Below are 22,490 nucleotides of genomic sequence, written 5' to 3'. Positions count from 1 at the left end.
ATGGTAACGAGAGAGGGTAATGACAGATGGTAATGACAGAGGGTAATGACAAGATGGCAATGACAGAGGGTAATGACAGAGGGTAATGACAGAGGGTAATGACAGATGGTAATGACAGAGGGTAATGACAAGACGGTAATGACAGAGGGTAATGACAAGACGTAATGACAGAGGCTAATGACAAGATGGTAATGACAGACACAGTCACCCTATTTCTAGCTCCTTGCCAACTTTGCAGCATTACCTTTTTTAGTTGTTTTATTTCTTATGTAATTTGCTCAGAACGTTTCTTGTATTATTACCCACAGCCAAAATAACTTTTTGCCATTAGATTGGCAGTCACTCACCAGAAAACTCAAGAAGAAATTTGACTTCCCTGACCTGGATCCTTTGTTTTGAGCTCTATTCATCCCGGGGCTGCAACAAACCGCTGACAACAGAGAAGAGGAAGAAGAAATGATGGCGTGCATACCATCCACCGCTTCCGAGTATATTACTCGCTAATGTTGAGTCCTTGGACAATAAAGTAGATGAGCTCAGGGTGAGAATATCCTTCCAGAGAGACATCATGGATGTCACGATCGTTGGAAGCGTACTCGGACCAACGTGCAGCGTGATCTGGGTCCCACATCTTTTATTAGAAATAAGTGAACCACACAACAAAACAATAAAGACTAAACGAAACGTAACGACAATGGAGTGCTAACATGCAACTACACATAAACAATATCCCACAAAACACAGGTGGAAAAATGTTACTTAAATATGATCCCCAATTAGAGACAACGATAGCCAGCTGCCTCTAATTGGGAATCATACTAAGCACCAACATAGAAAACAAAACTAGAACCCCACATAGAAAATATAAACTAGACTAACCCCCCAGTCACGCCCTGATCTACTCCACCATAGAAAATAAGGACTCTCTATGGTCAGGACATGACAATGGACTATAACATATTCTGTTTAACGGAATCATGGCTCTCTCTGGATATATTGTCCCCGTCCATTCAGGCAACAAGGTTCTCCATCTATTGCGCGGACAGAGGGGCAGAGGGGTTTGTTTCATGATTAACAACTCATGGTGTGATTGTGGTAACGTACAGGAACTCAAGTCCTTTTATTCTCCTGATCTGGAATACCTCACCATCAAATGCCAACCACATTACCTCCCGAGATAATTTTCTTCGTTCATTGTCACTGTCGTGTATATCCCCCCCCCCAAGCCGACACCGCGATGGCTCTCAAGAAACTACACTGGACTATGTGCAAACTGCAAACCGCATATCCTGAGGCCGCATTTATTGGAGCTGGGGACTTTAATAAAGGAAATCTGAAGAAAACACTACCGAAATTCAATCAACACATCTCCTGTTTACATTTTTTTAAGTCATTTAGCAGACGCTCTTATCCAGAGCGACTTACAAATTGGAAAGTTCATACATATTCATCCTGGTCCCCCCGTGGGAATTGAACCCTGGTCCCCCCGTGGGAATTGAACCCACAACCCTGGCGTTTCAAGCGCCATGCTCTACCAACTGAGCCACACGGGACCACGCGCATCACAAACTCTTGATCATTGCTACTCTCCCTTCTGGGACTGCCACAAAGCCCTCCCCCGCCCTCCCTTCGGCAAATCAGATCATACCTCCATTCTACTGCTCCCCACCTATAGGCAGAAAGAAACTGACTTGCCTAGTTAAATAAAGCTTACATAAAAAAAATGATGTCCATCATGGTTCCTGTACCCAAGAAAGTGGAGGTAGCTGAACTAAATGACTATCGCCCCATAGCTCTCATTATGAATTGTTTTGAGAGGCTAGTTCAGGACCATATCACCTCCACCTTACAACCTAGACCCACTACAATTGGCATACCGCTTCAACAGATCCACAGATGATGAAATCACCATTGCACTGCACACTGCCCTTTCCCACCTGGATAAGAGAAACACCTATGTAAGAATGCTATTCATTGACTATAGCCCAACCTTCAACACCATAGTGCCCTCCAAACTCATCACACAGCTCAGGGTCTGGGTTTGGGTCTGAACATTTCCTCGTGCAACTTGGTCCTTGACTTCCTGACGGGCCAACCCCAAGTGGTGAAGGTAGGCAACAACACCTCCGCCATGCTGATCTTCAACACGGGGCCCCACAGTGGTGCATGCTCAGCCCCCTCCTCTACTCCTTGTTCACCCATGACTGCGTGGCTACGCACGTCTTCAACTCAATCATCAAGTTTGCTGACGACACAACAGTGGTAGGCCTGATTACCAACAATGACGAGACAGCCTACAGGGAGGAGGTGAGAGCCCTGGCGGAGTGGTGCCAGGAAAATAACCTCTCCCTAAATGTCAACAAAAAGAAGGAGCTGATCGTGGACTACAGGAGACAGCAGAGTGCATGCCCCCATCCACATCGACAGTGCCGCAGTGGAGAGGGTCAAAAGCTTCAAGTTCCTCAGAGTGCACATCACAACCTAAAATTGTCCCTTCACACAGACAGGCACAACAGCGCCTCTTCAACCTCTGGAGGCTGAAGAAATGCACCATTGAGAGCATCCTGTCGGGCTGTATCACCACCTGGTATGGAAATTGAACCGTCTGCAACCGCAGGGCTCTGTGGAGGGTGGTGCGGTTAACCCAACGCATCATCAGGGGCACACTGCCTGCCCTCCAGTGGGGGAAACTATTTAAGGGGGGAAAACTATTTAATATATTTTTAGAATAAGGTTGTAACGTAACAAAATGTGGAAAAAGTGAAGGGGTCTGAATACATTCTGAATGCACTGTACGTCTCTCAGTGTCGTCCTCACTGAAGAGCATCATAAGTACAGTGTTCAGTGTGTCTCGACCATGGGGCTGCTGTGAGTAACAAACCACAGCCCCTTTCTCGCCTGCATGGTAATTTGTATTTATAATTTATTTCATGCTAGCCATAGGCATTTCAGAGAGTGCTTGTGGTTTTCACCCCCAGCTTGGCAAGAAAGAGACACCTGCCCAGCATCTGCTGGGTGCATGGCTGGGATTTCATGAATTGTCTTTCAGGGTGAGGAGTACTGAGAGTGTGTGTTTGGGTAGGTGGTTTGGTCTAGTTGCTGGTCAAGCCAAGGTTGTGGGTTCATGGGTTCAAACTAGTCCTCGGTCTGTCTCTGCTTCTAATGTCCTCCTCAGACGGAGACTTCTCTGTGGGTCTGAAGCCCAGTGTGCCCGAGCTCCACAGGGTTCTGAACTCTGGAGAGGAGAGAAAAGTGTGTGCGTGTGTGTGCGTGTGCGTGTGTGTGCACGCAAGCATTTGCCTGAGTGTGTGTGTGTGTGTGTGTGTCTCGGCTGGGACAGAACATGTTTGGCTATAGAGCCAGGGGTTGAGTTGTCTGCCAAACAAAACACAGAGGTGTATCTGCTTTCACCAAAAAACTGGCAGCACTTTGGTGTCGGTTGGGTTTAGTTTGCACTAAAACATTCTCTGTTTTCATATGGTGGAAAACAATGGACAGAGATGGACAGTTATGGGCTCTGTTCTGTTCTGTTATAGACTAGGTTTCAAATGCACCCTATTCTCTGTAATGCAGAACTTCTGACCAGGGCCCTAGTGCACTATGTAGGGAATAGGGTGCCATTTGGGATGGAGTTTAGAACAGTACTGGGTCATTCCTTTTCACGAAATGAGTGCCATGAAATTAGTGCCCTTTGACGTTTTAAGTAGAAATTGTGCACCAATATTGGATTTTAAAAGCCTGTTATATTAAATGGAAGTGCCCTTTAATATAGACCACGTGGAGAATTCAATAAATCTGATTTTGAATATGAAAAAGGCTTGCTACAGTGCCAAAATTCAGTATTTTGACATATCCCTCCGTCAAGCTTGTATCAGAGACCTAGTTATTTTGCTGCTTTGACAAAGTCATTTCTGAAGATTATTATTTATTTCATGTGATTAGTGATTTATTTAAGTCTGTCCCTCGTTTTAAGGTCAACCCTGTTATGTGAACTGAACTCTCGTTTTAATATGGTGAAACTATTCCTTTTTTTGGTCGTTTTCTGATGGAAAACACCAGCGGGTCGAGCATAACACGTCAACCCTGTTACCCTTAGATAGATCCAGATTAGAAATGTTTTAACAATATATTGTTGGGGGAAGTTTGCATTCAATTGCCACTCAGAGATAGAATGAGAGCAAGAGAGAGAGAGAGAGAGAGAGAAAGAGAGAGAGAGAGAGAGGCTCAATTGGAAACCTCAATGAGGCAGTGAGTGAATTTAGAGAAAAAGCACACAGAACATTCTGCGCCATTAAAAAAACTAATTCAAATTGAAATACCTATTAAAATTGGGCTAAAACTAATTGAATGTGTCATTGAAGTGATTGCACTTTAAGGCAGTGAGGTGTGGGATCCACTTTCAAAACAACATTTCACCCATTGGGATTAACAACCTATTGAAATCCTGAATTCAGAGTTCTGTAAGATTCTCCTATATGTCCAGAGGAAAACTACAAACAATGCATGCAGGGCAGAATTAGGCCAATATCCACTAATAATAAAAACAAAAAAAATTGCAATTAAGATTTGGAAACATATAAAATACAGTGACCATGGCTCATATCGTTACTAAGCCCTGCAATACCAAAAGATGAGCAAAGAAAAGGCACACTGAAGTCTCAGGACCAGAACATCCAATCAATCAAAATAAACCAAATTACAACACAGTCAAAACAAATCTACGTTCATTATTGGGAAACACAAAACACAAGCACAAAGCAAAATGCAGTATTATCTGACCCTAAATCGACAGTACACCATGGTAAACTATGACCATGGTTACTGATCAAAACCTTAGAAAAACCTTGACAAAGTACAGGCTAAGTGAGAAAACCTGGCTCCCTGTAGAGGAAAGGCTGTGCAAACACAGCAGAACCCACGTCACCGGCACCCGTGGAGCCGTTGTAGTAGAGAGACAGATCCAGAGACAGATCCAGAGACAGATCCAGAGACAGATACAAAGAAAGATACAGAGACAGATCCAGAGACAGAGACAGATACAGATCCAAAGACAGATACAGAGACAGAGACAGAGACAGATACAGAGACAGATACAGATCCAGAGACAGATACAGAGAAAGATCCAGAGACAGATACAGACAGATCCAGAGACAGATCCAGATCCAGAGACAGATACAGAGAAAGATCAAGAGACAGATACAGAGACAGATTCAGAGAAAGATACAGACAGATCCAGAGGCAGATACAGAGAGATCCAGAGACAGATTCAGAGACAGATACAGAGACAGATACAGAGACAGATACAGAGAAAGATAGAGACAGATCCAGAGACAGATCCAGAGACAGATCCAGAGACAGATACAGAGAAAGATACAGAGACAGATCCAGAGACAGATCCAGAGACAGATACAGAGACAGATACAGAGACAGATACAGAGACAGAGAGAGATCCAGAGAAAGATACAGAGACAGAACCAGAGACAGATACAGAGACAGATACAGATCCAGAGAAAGATCCAGAGAAAGATCCAGAGACAGATACAGACAGAGACAAAGGCAAGGATTTTACTTTCAAACTGACTGTCCTATCTGACCATAGGAAGAGACAGAGTGAACTATCTCACTGATGGCTTGGGTTCAGTACAGACATAACTTTTCTATTCCTCTCAACAGGGGGTAATAAATGATGCCTCTCTGGTTGGCCCAGGGTGTTTCATCATCTGAACACTGACACTAAAACCCAGCCAGCCTGCAGCCTGAGAGGGCCGTGAGCGGAGGAGTCCCTGTTGGTCACAGACTTTGTATGTTTTCTTTATTCCCCTCCACTCGGTCTATCTGTCATCCTGGCCTTATTTATGGCCTCACTCCCCTGGGTCTATTTGTCTGTGTTTTACACCATTTTGGGAAGGAAAGGTTGGTGGGTTAGTTGGGGTTTAAGGAGTGGGGGTGAAGGGAGTGAAGTGTGTGTGTGTGGAGGGGGGGGTATGGTTGAGGTGGGATAAGGTGGGGGGGAGTTTGTTAGACAGTAAAATATGCAGTCAGAGTAGAAGTCACCCTGTATCCAGCCTATGTGTTGAAGGGGGGTAAGGGGGTTAGTGCATACTCACTCCCCTCCTCCTTGACTCTCCTGTGTGTGTTTCAAATCAAATCAAATTGTATTGGTTGCATACACATATTTAGCAGAAGTTATTGCGGGTGTAGCGAAATGTAGCAACAAAACACACCAAGTGTGTTTGATGGATCGCGGGAAAAGAGCAGGAATAGTCTTTTGTAGGCTACAGTCCAATCTATGTCTTCCAATGGTGCGACTGCTCTCGGCATCCAAAGATTATCCAACTTGAATAAACGCTTGGGGGTAAGGATGACAGCAGTGTTGTAGTCTACGGCAATACGGATATCACTTATTATTGATATCTATATAGTGTACTGATGTGAATCACACTGCTGCTCTCTCATTTAGCTATTTGCGCCTTACTGATTGTGGATGGCTGTTCACAAATCTAAATGTGTATTTGAACCCAATAATGGTTGAATTCAAGAAGTTTAAGCTGCCTATCCATTCATTTTTGGAAACCTTAAACTAATAACACACAAATTATTGTATTTTGCTTGTCTATATTGAATACATAATTTTTTAATTCACAGTGTAGGTTGGAAAAAGTATGTGAACCCCTAGGTTAATGACTCCTCCAAAAGCTAATTGGAGTCAGGAGTCAGCTAACCTGGAGTCCAATCAATGAGACGAGATTAGAGATGTTGGTTTGAGCTGCCTTGCCCTTAAAAAAACTCACAAAGTTTGAGTTTGCTATTCACAAGAAGCATTGCCTGATGTGAACCATGCCTCGAACAAAATAGATCTCAGAAGACCTAAGATTAAGAATGGTTGACTTGCATAAAGCTGGAAAGTGTTACAAAAGTATCTCTAAAAGCCTTGATGTTCATCAGTCCACGGTAAGACAAAATGTCTATAAATGGAGAAAGTTCAGCACTGTTGCTACTCTCCCTAGGAGATGCAAAGATGACTGCAAGAGCACAGCACAGAATGCTCAATGAGGTTAAGAAGAATCCTAGTGTCAGCTAAAGACCTACAGAAGTCTCTGGAACATGCTAACCTCTCTGTTGACGAGTCTACGATACGTAAAACAGTAAACAAGAATAGTGTTCATGTGAGGACACCATGGAAGAAGACACTGCTGTCCAAAAAAAACATTACTGCACATCTGAAGTTTGCAAAAGTGCACCGGGATGTTCCACAGCGCTACTGGCAAAATATTCTGTGGACAGATGAAACTACAGTTGAGTTGTTTGGAAGGAACACAACACTATGTGTGGAGAAAAAAAGGCACAGCACACCAATATCAAAACCTCATCCCAACTGTAAAGTATGGTGGAGGGAGCATCGTGGTTTGGGGCTGATTTGCTGCCTCAGGGCCTGGACAGCCTGCTATCATCGACGGAAAAATGAAGTCCCAAGTTTATCAAGACATTTTGCAGGAGAATGTTAGGCTATCTGTCCACCAATTGAAACTCAACAGAAGTTGGGTGATGCAACAGGACAACAACCCAAAACACAGAAGTAAATCAACAACAGAATGGCTTCAACAGAAGAAAATACGCCTTCTGGAGTGGCCCAGTCAGAGTCCTGACCTCAACCCGATTTGAGGTGCTGTGGAATGACCTCAAGAGAGCAGTTCATACCAGACATCCCAAAAATATTGCTGAACTGAAACAGTTTTGTAAAGATGAATGGTCCAAAATTCCTCCTGACCGTTGTGCAGGTCTGATCCGCAACTACAGAAAACGTTTGGTTGAGTTTATTGCTGCCAAAGGAGGGTCAACCAGTTATTAAATCCAAGGGTTCACATACTTTTCCCACCCTGCACCGTGAATGTTTACACATTGTGTACAATAAACAAATGAAAACGTATAATTGTTTGTGTTACTAGTTTAAGCAGACTGTGTTTGTCTATTGTTGTGACTTAGATGAAGATCAGATCAAGCTTTATGACCAATTTATGCAGAAATCCCAGTAATTCCAAAGGGTTTGAGTTTATTTTATTTTTACAGGGACAGTGCACATTAATCAACGTTTCAGTAAAAGTGCCGGTTTTAGCCAGCCGGCTAATTTTCAACCGCTGTCCCTGGGCAGGTTCACATACTTTTTTTTGCCACTGTAATTCATGCTGATAAAAACAAAATCAATAGGCCTGATGGACATATGCTCAAACTTGCACACTTTGATAGACTTAAAGGGGCAATCTGTTGCTACGTCCATTTTTGGACTTATAAATGATACATATATCTACATATACTACCGTTCAAAAGTTTGGGGTCAAGGAAATGTCCTTGTTTTTGAAAGGAAAGCACATTTTTGTCCATTAAAGTAATATCAAATGATTTATTTCAGTTTTTATTTCTTTCATCACATTCCCAGTGGGCCAGAAGTTTACATACACTCAATTAGTATTTGGTAGCATTGCCTTTAAATTGTTTAATTTGGGTCAAATGTTTCGGGTAGCCTTCCACAAGCTTCCCACAATAAGTTGGGTGAATTTTGGCCCATTCCTCCTGACAGAGCTGGTGTAACTAAGTCAGGTTTGTAGGCCTCCTTGCTCGCACACGTTTTTTATGTTTTGCACACAACTTTTCTATGGGATTGAGATCAGGGCTTTGTGATAGCCACTCCAATACCTTGACTTTGTTGTCCTTAAGCCATTTTGCCACAACTTTGGAAGTATGCTTGGTGTCATTGTCCATTTGGAAGACCCATTTGCGACCAAGCTTTAACTTCCTGACTGATGTCTTGAGATGTTGCTTCAATATATCCACATCATTTTGCTTCTCATGATGCCATCTATTTTGTGAAGTGCACCAGTCCCTCCTGCAGCAAAGCACCCCCACAACATGATGCTGCCACCCCCGTGCTTCACGGTTGGGATGGTGTTCTTTGGCTTGCAAGCCTCCCCCTTTTTCTGCCAAACATAGCGATGATCATTATGGCCAAACAGTTCTATTTTTGTTTCATCAGACCAGAGGACATTTCTCCAAAAAGTACGATCTTTGTCCCCATGTGCAGTTGCAAACCGTAGTCTGGCTATTTTATGGTGGTTTTGAAGCAGTGGCTTCTTCCTTGCTGAGCGGCCTTTCAGGTTATGTTGATATAGGACTGGTTTTACTGTGGATATAGATACTTTTGTACCTGTTTCATCCAGCATCTTCACAAGGTCCTTTGCTGTTGTTCTGGGATTGATTTGCACTTTTTGCACCAAAGTACGTTCATCTCTAGGAGACAGAATGCGTCTCCTTCCTGAGCGGTATGACGGCTGCGTGGTCTCATGGTGTTTATACTTGCGAACTATTGTTTATACAGATGAACATGGTACCTTCAGGTGTTTGGAATTTACTCCCTAGGATGAACCAGACTTGTGGAGGTCTACATTTTTTTCTGAGGTCTTGGCTGATTTCTTTTGATTTTCCAATGATGTCAAGCAAAGAGGCACTGAGTTTGAAGGTAGGCCTTGAAATACATCCACAGGTATACCTCCAATTGACTCAAAGGATGTCAATTAGCCTATCAGAAGCTTCTAAAGCCATGAAATCATTTTCTGGAATTTTCCAAGCTGTTTAAAGGCACAGTCAACTTAGTGTATGTAAACTTCTGACCCACTGGAATGGTGATACAGTGAATTAAAAGTGAAATCATCTGTCTGTAAACAATTGTTTGAAAAATACTTGTGTCCTGCACTAAGTAGATGTCCTAACCGACTTGCCAAAACTATAGTTTGTTATTAACAAGAAATGTGTGGAGTGGTTGAAAAACGAGTTTTTAATGACTCCAACCTAAGTGTATGTAAACTTCCGACTTCAACTGTATATATATACATTGATTCTTGAAGAATAAATGTATAAATGCCTCATGAGCTTAGTTCAACTGTCACCCTCCATCAGAACCCAAAATATAAACTTGTTTTTCTCAAATTTTTGTAAACATTGTAAATGCAAACAAACACTGTATAGCCTCATAGCAAGGTTAAAACAATTATTGTTATATCATGGATGGTCAGTCCTTGCATCCATAGCTCTGGAGAGCCCTGCGGTTGCGGGCGGTGCAGTTTCCGCACCAGGCGGTGACACAGCCCAACTGGATGCTTTCAATACTGCATCTGTAAAGGTTTATGAGGGTCTTATGAGCCAAGCTGAATTTCTTCAGCCTCCTGAGTTTGAAGAGGCGCTGTTGCACCTTCTTCACCACACTGTCTGTTTGGTGAAGTGTACGCCGAGAAACTTGAATCTTTTCACCTTCTCAACTGCAGTTCCGTCGATGGGGCGTGCTCCATCTGCTGAAGTCCACGAGCAGCTTCTTAGTTTTGTTGTCATTGAGGGAGAGGTTATTTTCCTGGCACCTCTCCACCAGGGCCCTCACCTCCTCCCTGTAGGCTGTCTCATCATTGTTGTTTGTGCGTGCGTGCATGTATGTCTGCCTGAATGTATGCGTGCGTATGTGTGTGTGCCTGCGTGTGTGTACCTGCATATAGGTGTGTGAGTGTGTGAGTGTGTGTGTGTGTGTGTGTGTGTGTGTGTGTGTGTGTGTGTGTGTGTGTGTGTGTGTGTGTGTGTGTGTGTGTGTGTGTGTGTGTGTGTGTGTGTGTGTGCGCGCTCATGGAGGTGATGATGAACAGCCATTATCAGACGATGCCATCTGGCTGTCATCAGAGGGCCTGAACGCTCCGAAGGTCCTGTTCAAAGCTACAGCCAATCAGTTCCCCTCAAATTCCTTTCTTCTCCAGGTCTTTATGCTACATGTATTACTCGCACTTAGATGATGTCCTGTGTAATTGTCTTTTTCCCCCAGGATGACGTTGATGAGGTCAGATTCCAGTGACTCCGAAACCAACAGGCTTTGGAATAAGGAAGGTGTTGAAAATTAGACTTCACCATCTAACAGCTTCTTTTTTATGTGGAGATTTTTTTTTCTTCAGGAAAGTGTTTATTTTTGTAGGAGCGCCAGGACTGTTTGTTTGTTCCCTTTAAGAACATTAACTGAGTGTATGTTTACTCATGCATGCCATCATGTCTGATGGTAGCACAATTAGGAATCAGTCAGCTAGTAACACAGATAGTAGCTATTAATGCACAAATTAGCACATAACACACAAAACAGAAACTTTTGTGAATCCCAGATTTAGAGCCAAACAAGGTGTGTATATGTGTACAATTGTGTGCATGTGTATACAAGTGTGTGTTGTCTATGCGAGCGTGTAAACATCAATCTGTGTGTATGTCTGTGTGAGTGCAAAGTGAGTCAGAGTGAGAAAAGGTTGTTTGACAGAATGACAGGTTGAGCTGTATCTGTCTGGCCTGTGGTTCTCCAGTCAGGAAGCTTTGCCGAGTGTTTTCAAAGACAAAATGTGCGTCACGAATGGCACGCTAATTCCCTATCTAGTGCACTACTGTTAACCAGGGCCAACAGGGCTCTGGTCAAAAATAGTGCACTATATAGTGAATAGGGAGCTATTTAAGATGCACTCAGAGTTATACCTGCTTCCTCTTCCTCGTTTGAAAAAAAACAAACACCTAACTTGAGCAGCTGTGGATCTGTCTTTAGAGACCAATGCTGTGACGTCAATAAGGGTCTCTGGTCCTTGTCCGCCAACCAGACTGACAATTCTAAAAGAAAGAAAGAAAGAGAGAGAGAGAGAAAGAAAGAAAGAAAGAAAGAAAGAGAGAGAGAGAGAGAGAGAGAGAGAGAGAGAGAGAGAGAGAGAGAGAGAGAGAGAGAGAGAGAGAGAGAGAGAGAGAGAGAGAGAGAGAGAGAGAGAGAGAGATACACAAATGGTTGTCATCAGTGATTTTTCCTAAATGTGTTAGTTGTACTCTTATTCTATATTTGGTCCTTTTTAAATAAGACTGATGTGGATGATTGCAGTTGTTTTCCATTGAGTCGGTTAACTGTCCTCCAATTCTCTCTCTGGAGTTTAGAGAGAAGGAAGTCAGGACAAATGATGACTCCATTATGTACCTCTCCACTGAGTTCACATCACTGAATTTTCCCCTAGGAGCAGCGAAGGACAAAGTGGGGAAGAAATGCCACCCATCGCCCTGAGCAGCGCTCACGGAAACTCAGCGATAAGTCCGTATCGGCGACTACACATGTTCCAGCGCGGCAGTTTCCAAAACTCCCATGGCAGTTTGTCTGTCGTGGCTCATTGTGTGATCAGAGCGGAGCTTTACGCTGCTCGAGTGAGTCTGGCCTGGTGAGACAGGGAAAAGAGAACCAGCACATTGTCAGTAGAGAGGAAGAGAGAGTAGAGAAGAGGAAAGGAGAGGAGAGAAGAGTCTTTGCTCTAGTTCAGTAATGTGGCTGCAACACGGCTTAGGAAGGAAGAAGGAGAACAACAGGGCTTAGCTGTTCTTGGAAGAGGGAGCGCCATTCTCTGTGGCGGAGCTGGAATAGCTGGCTGGATATTCCTCTCATTATAAAGGTATGCAGCTGGCTGAATTTAGGGCTCACCTGAAATAGAGGTCCTTCCCTCCAGACCAGACACAGTCTATGTTCAATGGTTCGGTTTCTGTCTGGTGGTCCAAACATGGTTAAACTCTCTCTCCAACTTTCCAACATTAGTTCCCTGTTCAGTTTGTCAATACGTTCTTCTAAGAATTTGTATACTTAGACATATACTATAATGTGTGGGGGGGCAGCTTTGGGAAGTGAAGGTCAGAGAGGATGTGTGCATCCTAAATGGCACCCTATTCCCTAAATAGCTACTTTTGACCAGGGACCATAGGGCTCTGGTTAAAAGTAATGCACTATGTAGGAAATAGGTTGCCATTTGGGATGCAGCCAATGTGCATTACCTGCTATTAAGTTTCTCTGTCTGCTCTAGGTTCCAAAGAGCTATGATGTCATCTAAACGGTGTGTTTAGGACACAGCATGGGCTCTACCCCACACATTATATTACCAGGCAGGCACGCACACACACTCACATCACAGAGAGAGTCCATGGTGGTGGTTGGCTTGTCCCTAGGCAGATGGTTCCATGGTTGTTCCCTGGTTGTCAGGTTGGTAAACATGCAGCCGTGGAGGCCACACAGATGCTTCCTCCTGGGAGTGGGACACCACACACACACACCCTACGGAGAGGAAGAGAGCTTTACCACCATGACCCTGCACAGCGGAACAAATGAGCGAGACCGCGTTTATTACTCACACTCACACACACACACACACTGACCAGCCTAATTCCATTATATACCATGTTTCCAGCTGGAAACATTAAAATGATTTGTTTACTACCTCCAGAGTTTCAGGAAAACAAAGAAATTAGGTAACTGCAAGAGGATCAATGTGTCTTAGCATGGTGGATACAGCACATATCCCACTTACTTCCTGCTCTGATTAAGGTCGTCATTGTAAATAATAATTTGTTCTTAACTGACTTGCCTAGTTAAATAAAGTTTAAATATAAAATAAAATAAATAAAAATCAACCTCACTTCCTGTTTCTGGCCCACACAACAGAAACCCATAGGATACCTGGCGGACCACATTCTCAGCTAATGTACAGCCAGATACTAAGGAGTCAAAAAAAGGTTTTGATATTAATCTGTCCATATGTATGTGGTGTCTCTGAGAGACTGAGGGACAGAGAGACTCCGATAATACTGTACCTGTCTGTCTGTCTGAGACAGCAAGGTCACCCACTGAGCGCAGAGGAGGATGCGAGGAGAAGAGATTAAATCCTGTGACTAGTGTCTGTCCGCCCAACAACTTGCCCACTTGACCCCATCCCCTCCTCCCTTCTCCAGATCATCTCTAGAGACCTTCTCCCATTCCAGATCATTTCCCTCATCAACTCATCCCTGACCACTGGTTGCGTCACCTTTGACTTCAAGATGGCCAGCGTTGCTCCCTTCCACAAGAAACCAACACTCAAAACCATCACTCACCCCTCTGATGTCAAAAACTACAGACCGGTATCCCTTCTTTCTTTTCTTTCCAAAACACTTCTCTCTCAGAACTATCTTCTTGACCCTAACCGGTGAGGCTTCAAGGCGGCTCACTCAACTGAGACCGTTCTCCTCTGTGTCACGGAGGCTTTTGCCTCCGTGACACACACTCCACTGGCTTCCAGTCGAAACTCGCATCCACTACAAGACCATGGTGCTTGCCTACGGAGCAGCAAGGGGAACTGCCCCTCCATACCTTCACCTTTTTTGTTGTTCAGGTAACACTTAGACCGAAAAGTTAAGTAAACAATAAAAATGCTGTGGAACCAGTCACTTCATAAAAATGAGTGTACCTTACAGACTGATTACGTGCACACTGTACTCTTGCCCTAGATACCGTGCCGCGAAAGAGTACAGTGCCTTGCAAAAGTATTCATCCCCCTTGGTGTTTTTCCTATTTTGTTGCATTACAACCTGTAATTTAAATAGATTTTTATTTGGATGTCATGTAATGGACATACACAAAATAGTCCAAATTGGTGAAGTGAAATGAAAAAAATAACTTATTACAAAAATGTTGAACAAAAGAAAAATGAAAAGTGGTGTGTGAATATGTATTCACCCCTTTGCTGTGATGCCCCTAAATAAGATCTGGTGCAACCAATTACCTCCAGAAGTCACATAATTAGTTAAATAAAGTCCACCTGTGTGGAATCTAAGTGTCACATGATCTGTCACATGATCTTAGTATATATACATCTGTTCTGAAAGGTCACTAAGCAAGGGGCACCACCAAGCAAGCGGCACCATGAAGACCAAGGAGCTCTCCAAACAGGTCAAGGACAAAGTTGTGGAGAAGTACAGATCAGGGTTGGGTTATAAAAATATATCAGATACTTTGAACATCCCACGGAGCACCATTAAATCCATTATTAAAAAATTGAAAGAATATGGCACCACAACAAATCTGCCAATAGAAGGCCGCCCACCAAAACTCACAGACCAGGCAAGGAGGTCTTTAATCAGAGAGGCAACAAAGAAACCAATGATAACCCTGAAGGAGCTGCAAAGCTTCACAACGGAGATTGGAGTATCTGTCTATAGGACCACTTTAAGCCGTACACTCCACAGAGCTGGGCTTTATTGAAGAGTGGCTAGAAAAAAGGCCTTGCTTAAAGAAAAAAGGCATGCAAAAGGCATGTGGGAGAATCTCCAACATATGAAAGAAGGTACTCTGGTCAGATGAGACTAAAATTGAGTTTTTTGGCCCTCAAGGAAAACGCTACGTCTGGCGCAAACCCAACACCTCTCATCACCCCGAGAACACCATCCCCACAGTGAGGCATGGTGGTGGCAGCATCATGCTGTGGGGATGTTTTTCATCGGCAGGGTATGGGTAACTGGTCAGAATTGAAGGAATGATGGATGGTGCTAAATACAGGGAAATTCTTGAGGGATACCTGTTTCAGTCTTCCAGAGATTTGGAGGTTCACCTTCCAGCAGGACAATGACCCTAAGCATACTGCTGAAGCAACACTCAAGTGGTTTAAGGTGAAACATTTAACTGTCTTGGAATGGCCTAGTCAAAGCCCAGACCTCAATCCAATTGAGAATCTGTGGTATGACTTAAAGATTTCTGTACACCAGCGGAACCCATCATACTTGAAGGAGCTGGAGCAGTTTTGCCTTGAAGAATGGGCAAAAATCCCAGTGGCTAGATTTGCCAAGCTTCTAGAGACATACCCCAAGAGACTTGCAGTTGTAATTTCTGCGAAAGGTGGCTCTATAAAGTATTGACTTTGGGGGGTGAATAGTTATGCATGCTCAAGTTTTTCTTGTCTTATTTCTTGTTTGTTTCATAGTAAAAAATATTTTGCATCTTCAAAGTGGTAGGCATGTTGTGTAAATCAAATGATACAACCCCCCAAAAAATCTATTTTAATTCCAGGTTGTAAGGCAACAAAATAGGAAAAATGCCAAGGGGGTGAATACTTTCGCAAGCCACTGTATTTGCCCCATTTCAAATTTTCTCTACTACTGCATATTTTTGATACTGAATGTAATCAGATCTTCAACTAAAACCTAATATTAGATCAAGTGAACCTGAGTGAACAAATAATAAACAATTATATACTTATTTCATTTATTTCGTAAACAAATGCAACACCCAATGCCCCTGTGTGAAAAAGTAATTGCCCCTTACACTCAATAACAGGTTGTGCCACCTTTAACTGCAATGACTCCAACCAAACGCTTCCTGTAGTTGTTGATCAGTCTCTCACGTCGCTGTGGAGGAATTTTGGCCCACTCTTCCATGCAGAACTGCTTTATTAACTCAGCAACATTTGTGGGTTTTCAAGCATGAACTGCTCATTTTAAAGTCCTGCCACAACATCTCAATTGGGATTATTTCTGGACTTTGACTAGGCCATTCTAAAACGTACAATCTGTTGCTTTTTAGCTATTTTCATGTAGACTTGATTGTGTGTTTTGACTCATTGTCTTGCTGCATGACCCAGCTGCACTTCAGCTCACAGACGGATGGCCTGACATTCTCCTGTAGAATTCTCTGATACAGAGCAGAATTCATGGTTCCTCTGTTAAGGCAAGTCATCCAGGTCCTGAGGCAGCAAAGCATCCCCAAACCATCACACTACCACCACCATGCTTGACCATTGGTATGAGGTTCTTACCGTGGAATGCAGTGATTAGGACCCATGTCGTTGAATGTTGCATAACTTTGTTTGTAAAATAAATAAGTAATCTTTGTGTTATTTGTTCCCTCGGGTTCCCTTTAACTAATATTAGGTTTTGGTTGAAGATCTGATAGCATTCATTATCAAAGATATGCAAAAATAGAGAAAATCAGAAAGGGGGAAAATACATTTCACATCACTGTATGTATATGCAACATTCCACCAGTCATGATGGATTCCCAAACCCAGACAAATTAGCCTATACTCCTAGACTTAATTTTCAATAGAGAAAAGCACTTAAAAGTACTTTAGTCCAGGAGTAAAGCTTAATATCCTGGGTCTGGAAAACCCTCCATTTGTGTACAACAATTTAACTAATGGCAACACTCCCTTTTTCAGCAGACAATGTGGAGATATTTTAAGAAGGAAATCTCATGCTGTTGCCAAGTGAGCCAGGTGTCAGACGTCAGAGGGTTCTCTTCTGAGTTACATAGATTCTTCTCAATTATATTAGATGAGTTATGGAGATCTGTTCTCTCCTCTACGGCTGAGAGAGACGTAGAGAGCAGATAGGGGGACTTTTTGTGTCGGAAGGAGCCCAAAGGGATTTGTGGGTAATCAGATAGGCATAAAGGAAATAAAACCCCACTTCCTGGCGTTTTGTGGCTCCATGGGTCGTCCCCACATTAGACGTTATAGCCCGGAGGGAGTTAACAAACCGGGAACGGGAATCACCACCCCCGGTGTGTGTGTGTTAGTGTGTGTGTGTGCATGCATGCCTGCGTGTGTGTGTGTGTTTATGTGCATGCGGTGAGAGTGTAATTAACTTAGGTTAGCGCCCAGCTATATTCCAAACCGTGACCTGACATGGCCCACCTCTGGAAAGTGGCATGCAACATTAGCCTTTATGAGGTTTTATTTGGTCCAGGCCAATGTCTGTCTGCAGTCAGTGGGATTGGGAGAGGGGGGGGCAGTGGCAAGGGGCTGGGCTTCTATCTCCTGGAGAGAGCTGTGAGTTAGACCCCCAACATGAGGAGGGGGGGGGGTGCAAATTATTAATGGAAGGTAGATTGGAGAGGGGATCCATTGGTGGGGGGGGGGGGGGGGGGGGGGGGGTGTATGGTTGAATTGTCTGGGTGTGTGTTTGCAAGGTGATATGACTTGCTTCGTGTTTTTCACAGCAACTATCCTGGAGGACTATTATGTGTGCTTATTATAGTTGGTTACTGTATATTGTAGTTGGTTACTGTATATTATAGTTGGTTACTGTATATTGTAGTTGGTTACTGTACATTATAGTTGGTTACTGTATATTATAGTTGTTACTGTACATTATAGTTGGTTACTGTACATTATAGTTGGTTACATTATATTATAGTTGGTTACTGTATATTATAGTTGGTTACTGTACATTATAGTTGGTTACATTATATTAAAGTTGGTTACTGTATATTATAGTTGGTTACTGTACATTATAGTTGGTTACATTATATTATAGTTGGTTACTGTATATTATAGTTGGTTACTGTACATTATAGTTGGTTACATTATATTATAGTTGGTTACTGTATATTATAGTTGGTTACAGTATATTATAGTTGGTTACTGTAAAGTATAGTTGGTTACAGTATGGGAGAAGAGAGCAAGACAGACTGAGAATGATCGTAGAGGAAGTTAGCTGCTGTGGATGGGAAAAGAGGTTGAGAAAGAGAGTAAAGAAAGAGAGCAGAAGGGAGACATAGTGTTGTGGGGAGACAGAGAAGGGGGACAGAGCAGAGAGAGCAGAAGGGAGACATAGTGTTGTGGGGAGACAGAGAAGGGGGACAGAGCAGAGAGAGCAGAAGGGAGACAGAAGGGAGTGAGTAAGAGAGGGCGAGGAAATGCAGGGTGAGGTGTGAGTGTGTGAACAGTGTGATTAAGACCCCGGTCGTCAGAGGTGATGAGGGGAGCAGGCCCAGGAATCCCTGCCTCAGGGCTGTGCTCCTGGCTACCTGCGGAGAGTTACAGAAAGACCCTCTCCACACCATCAGGCTGGAATCCTCTAACCCGCCAGCCCCGACTGCCCCCCCAATGGTCCCCAGCCGCCTTGCCGCCCCAGCCTTCATTATTTTCTGGGGCTCCTGCTGGGGAGAGGAGGGGGCACACAGGTCTTAGCCAACCCTTCATCCTGAGCCCCTGGGTGGGGTGGAATTTACACCCCTGGCCTGACGGAGAGGGGAGGGAGAACCACACTTCTTGGTTCTTTTCTCACACATCCCCCTCATTGTTAATGGGCGAGGAGGGTGGAGGGGAGAAGGGGAGCAGGGGTCCACCCAGACTCTATGGAACACACAGAGAGTTTGATGAAACTGGTTTCCCATGTCTCTGGGTCTTTAGGAGTCTCCACTCAGGGGTCCAACTGACTGGAGAGACGGTGCACAGCAAGCTGATGGGAAACTCATTTCTCATTTCCCATCTCTCTCTCTCTAAATTCTATTTCAATTGAAGGGCTTTCTTGGCATGGGAAACATATGTTTACATTGCCAAAGCAAGTGAAGTAGATCATCAAGAAAAGTGAAAAAAACAATAGAAGAAAAAAATACAGTAAACATTACACTCACAAAAGTTCCAAAAGAATAAAGACATTTAAAATGTCGTATTATGTGCAAATAGTTAAAGTATAAAAGGGAAAATAAATAAACATACATATGGGTTGTATTTACAATGGTGTTTGTCCTTCACTGGTTGCTCTTTTCTTGTGGCAACAGGTCACACATCTTGCTGCTGTGAGGGCACACTGTGGTATTTCACACAATAGATATGGAAGTTTATCAAATTGGGTTTATTTTCTAATTCTTTGTGCGTCTGTGTAATCTGAGGGAAATATGTGTCTCTAATATGGTCATACATTTGTCAGGAGGTCAGGAAGTGCAGCTCAGTTTCCACCTCATTTTGTGAGCAGTGTGCACATAGCCTCTAGTGCTCTGTTTTTTGTTAATTCTTTCCAATGTGTCAAGTAATTATCTTTTTGTTTTGTCATGATTTGGTTTGGTCTAATTGTGTTGCTGTCCTGGGGCTCTGTGGGGTCTGTTTGTGTTTGTGAACAGAGCCCCAGGACCAGCTTGCTTAGGGGACTCTTGTCCAGGTTCAGCTCTCTGTAGGTGATGACTTTGTTATGGAAGGTTTGGGAATCGCTTCCTTTAAGGTGGTTGTAAAATTTAACGGCTCTTTTTTGGATTTTGATAATTAGCGGGTATCAGCCTAATTCTGCTCTGCATCCATTATTTGGTGTTTTACATTGTACACAGAGGATATTTTTGCAGAATTCTACATGCAGTCTCAATTTGGTGTTTGTCCCATTTAGTAAATTCTTGGTTGGCCTCACAACCATAAAGAGCAATGCTTTCTATAAGTGATTCAAGTATTTTCTTGCCAGATCCTAATTGGTATGTCAAATTTTCTGTTCCATTTGATGGCATAGAAGACCCTTGCCTTGTCTCTCAGATCGTTCACATCTTTGTGGATGTTACCTGTGGCGCTGATGTTTAGGCCGAGGTATGTATTTTTTTTGCGTGCTCTAGGGCAACGGTGTCTAGATGGAATTTGTATACGTGGTCCTGGCAACTGGAGCTTTTTTGGAACACCATTATTTATGTCTTACTGATATTTCCTGTCAGGGCACAGGTCTGTGAATCTGTGCAGAAGATCTAGGTACTGCTGTAGGCCCTATCTTGGTTGGCACCAGATCATCAGCAAACGGAAGACATTTGACTTCAGATTCTAGTCGGGTGAAGCCGGGTGCTGCAGACTGTTCTAGTGTCCTAGCCAATTCGTTGATATATATATTGAAGAGGGTGAGGCTTAAGTTGCATCCCTGTCTCACCCCACGGCCCTGTGGAGAGAATTTTTTTATTTATTTTTTTACCAATTTTAACCGGACACTTCTTGTTTGTGTACATAGATTTTATGTTGTATGTTTTTCCCCCAACACCACTTTCCATCAATTTGTATAGCAGATCTTCATGCCAAATTGAGTCAAAAGCTTTTTTGAAATCAACAAAGCATGAACAGACTTTGCCTTTGTTTTGGTTTGTGTCTTTGTCAATTAGAGTGTGCAGGATAAATACGTGGTCTGTCGTACGGTAATTTGGTAAAAAGACAATTTGATATTTGCAAAGTTTTCACTGAGGAAATGTTTGAGTCTCCTGTTAATGATAATAAAGAGGATTTTCCCAAGGTTGCTGTTGACGCATATCCCACAGTAGTTATTGGGGTCAAATTTATCTCCACTTTTGTGGTTTGGGGTGATCAGTCCTTGGTTCCAAATATTGGGGAAGATGCCAGAGCCAAGGATGATGTTAAAGAGTTTAAGTATAGCCAATTGGAATTTGTTGTCTGTATATTTTATCATTTCATGTAGGATACCATCAACACCACAGGCCTTTTTGAGTTGGAGGGTTTGTATTTTGTCCTGTAGTTCATTCAATGTAATTTGAGAGTCCAGAGGGTTCTGGTAGTTTTTAATAGTTGATTCTAAGATTTGTATTTGATCATGTATATGTTTTTGCTCTTTGTTCTTTGTTATAGGTCCAAAAAGATTGGAGAAGTGGTTTATCCATACATCTCAGTTTTGGATAGATAACTCTTCGTGTTTTTGTTTGTTTAGTGTTTTCCAATTTTCCCAGAAGTGGTTAGAGTCTATGGATTCTTTAATTACATTGAGCTGATTTCTGACGTGCTGTTCCTTCTTTTTCCGAAGTGTATTTCTGTATTGTTTTAGTGATTCACTATAGGGACGGTGTAGGCTCAGGTTTTCTGGGTCTCTATGTTTTTGTTTGGATAGGTTTCTACATTTCGTTCTTAGGTTTTTGCATTCTTCATCAAACCATTTGTCATTGTTGTTAATTTTCTTAGGTTTCCAGCTTGACATTTTTTGATTTGATAGGGAAGCTGAGAGGTCAAATATACTGTTTAGTTCTTCTAATGCCAAGTTTACACCTTCACTACTACAGTGACACGTTTTGTCCAGGATGTTGTCTAAAAGGGACTGAATTTGTTGTTGAATAATAGTTTTTTTGTAGGTTTCCACACTACTTTCCTTCCATCTACAGCATTTCTTATTATTATTCAATTCCTTTGGATTTGATGCCTCATGATTGAGTATTGCTCTGTTCAAGTAGACTGTGATCTGTGATCTGATAGGGGTGTGAGTGGGCTGACTGTGAATGCTCTGAGAGGCCCTGGGTTGAGGTCAGTGATAAAGTAGTCTACAGGACTACTGCCAAGAGACGAGCTATAGGTGTACCTACCATAGGAGTCCCCTCGGAGTCTACCATTTATTATGGACATACCCAGCGTGCGACAGAGCTGCAGGAGTTGTGACACATTTTTGTTGGTTATGTTGTCGTAGTTCTGCCTAGGGGGGCATATGGGGAAGGGAATACTGTCACCTCCATGTAGGTGTTTGCCCCCCTGTGTGCTGAGGGTGTCAGGTTCTTGTCCAATTCTGGCATTTACGTTGCCACAGACTAGTACATGTCCCTGGGCCTGGAAATTATTGATTTCCCCATCCAGCATGGAGAAGCTGTCGTCAGTAAAGTATGGGGATTCTAGTGGGGGTATATAGGTAGCACACAGGAGGATATATTTCTCTGTTGAGATCATTTCCTTTTGAATTTCTAGCCAAATGTAAAATGTCCCTGTTTTGATTAATTTAATAGAGTGAGTTAGGTCTACTCTATACCAAATTAGTATACCCCCTGAGTCCCTTCCCAGTTTCATACCTGGTAGTTTGATGGATGGGACTACCAGCTCTCTGTAACCTAGAGGGCAACCAGTGGGTCCATCTCCTCTATACCATGTTTCCTG

General features: G+C 43.0%; 1 non-coding gene across 1 annotated transcript; it reads right to left on the bottom strand.

Moving 5' to 3' along the window:
* Window positions 1–1,478: 1,478 nt before the first annotated feature.
* Window positions 1,479–1,555, bottom strand: trnas-uga. The gene has a single exon. It is a non-coding gene; the product is annotated as a tRNA-Ser (tRNA).
* Between the last annotated feature and the right edge of the window lie 20,935 nt (window positions 1,556–22,490).

Source organism: Salvelinus namaycush, chromosome 5 (genome assembly GCF_016432855.1).
Source record: "Salvelinus namaycush isolate Seneca chromosome 5, SaNama_1.0, whole genome shotgun sequence".
NCBI lineage: Eukaryota > Metazoa > Chordata > Actinopteri > Salmoniformes > Salmonidae > Salvelinus > Salvelinus namaycush.
Note: the sequence above shows the minus strand (reverse complement) of the source record. Positions and strands in the feature narration are given on the sequence as shown.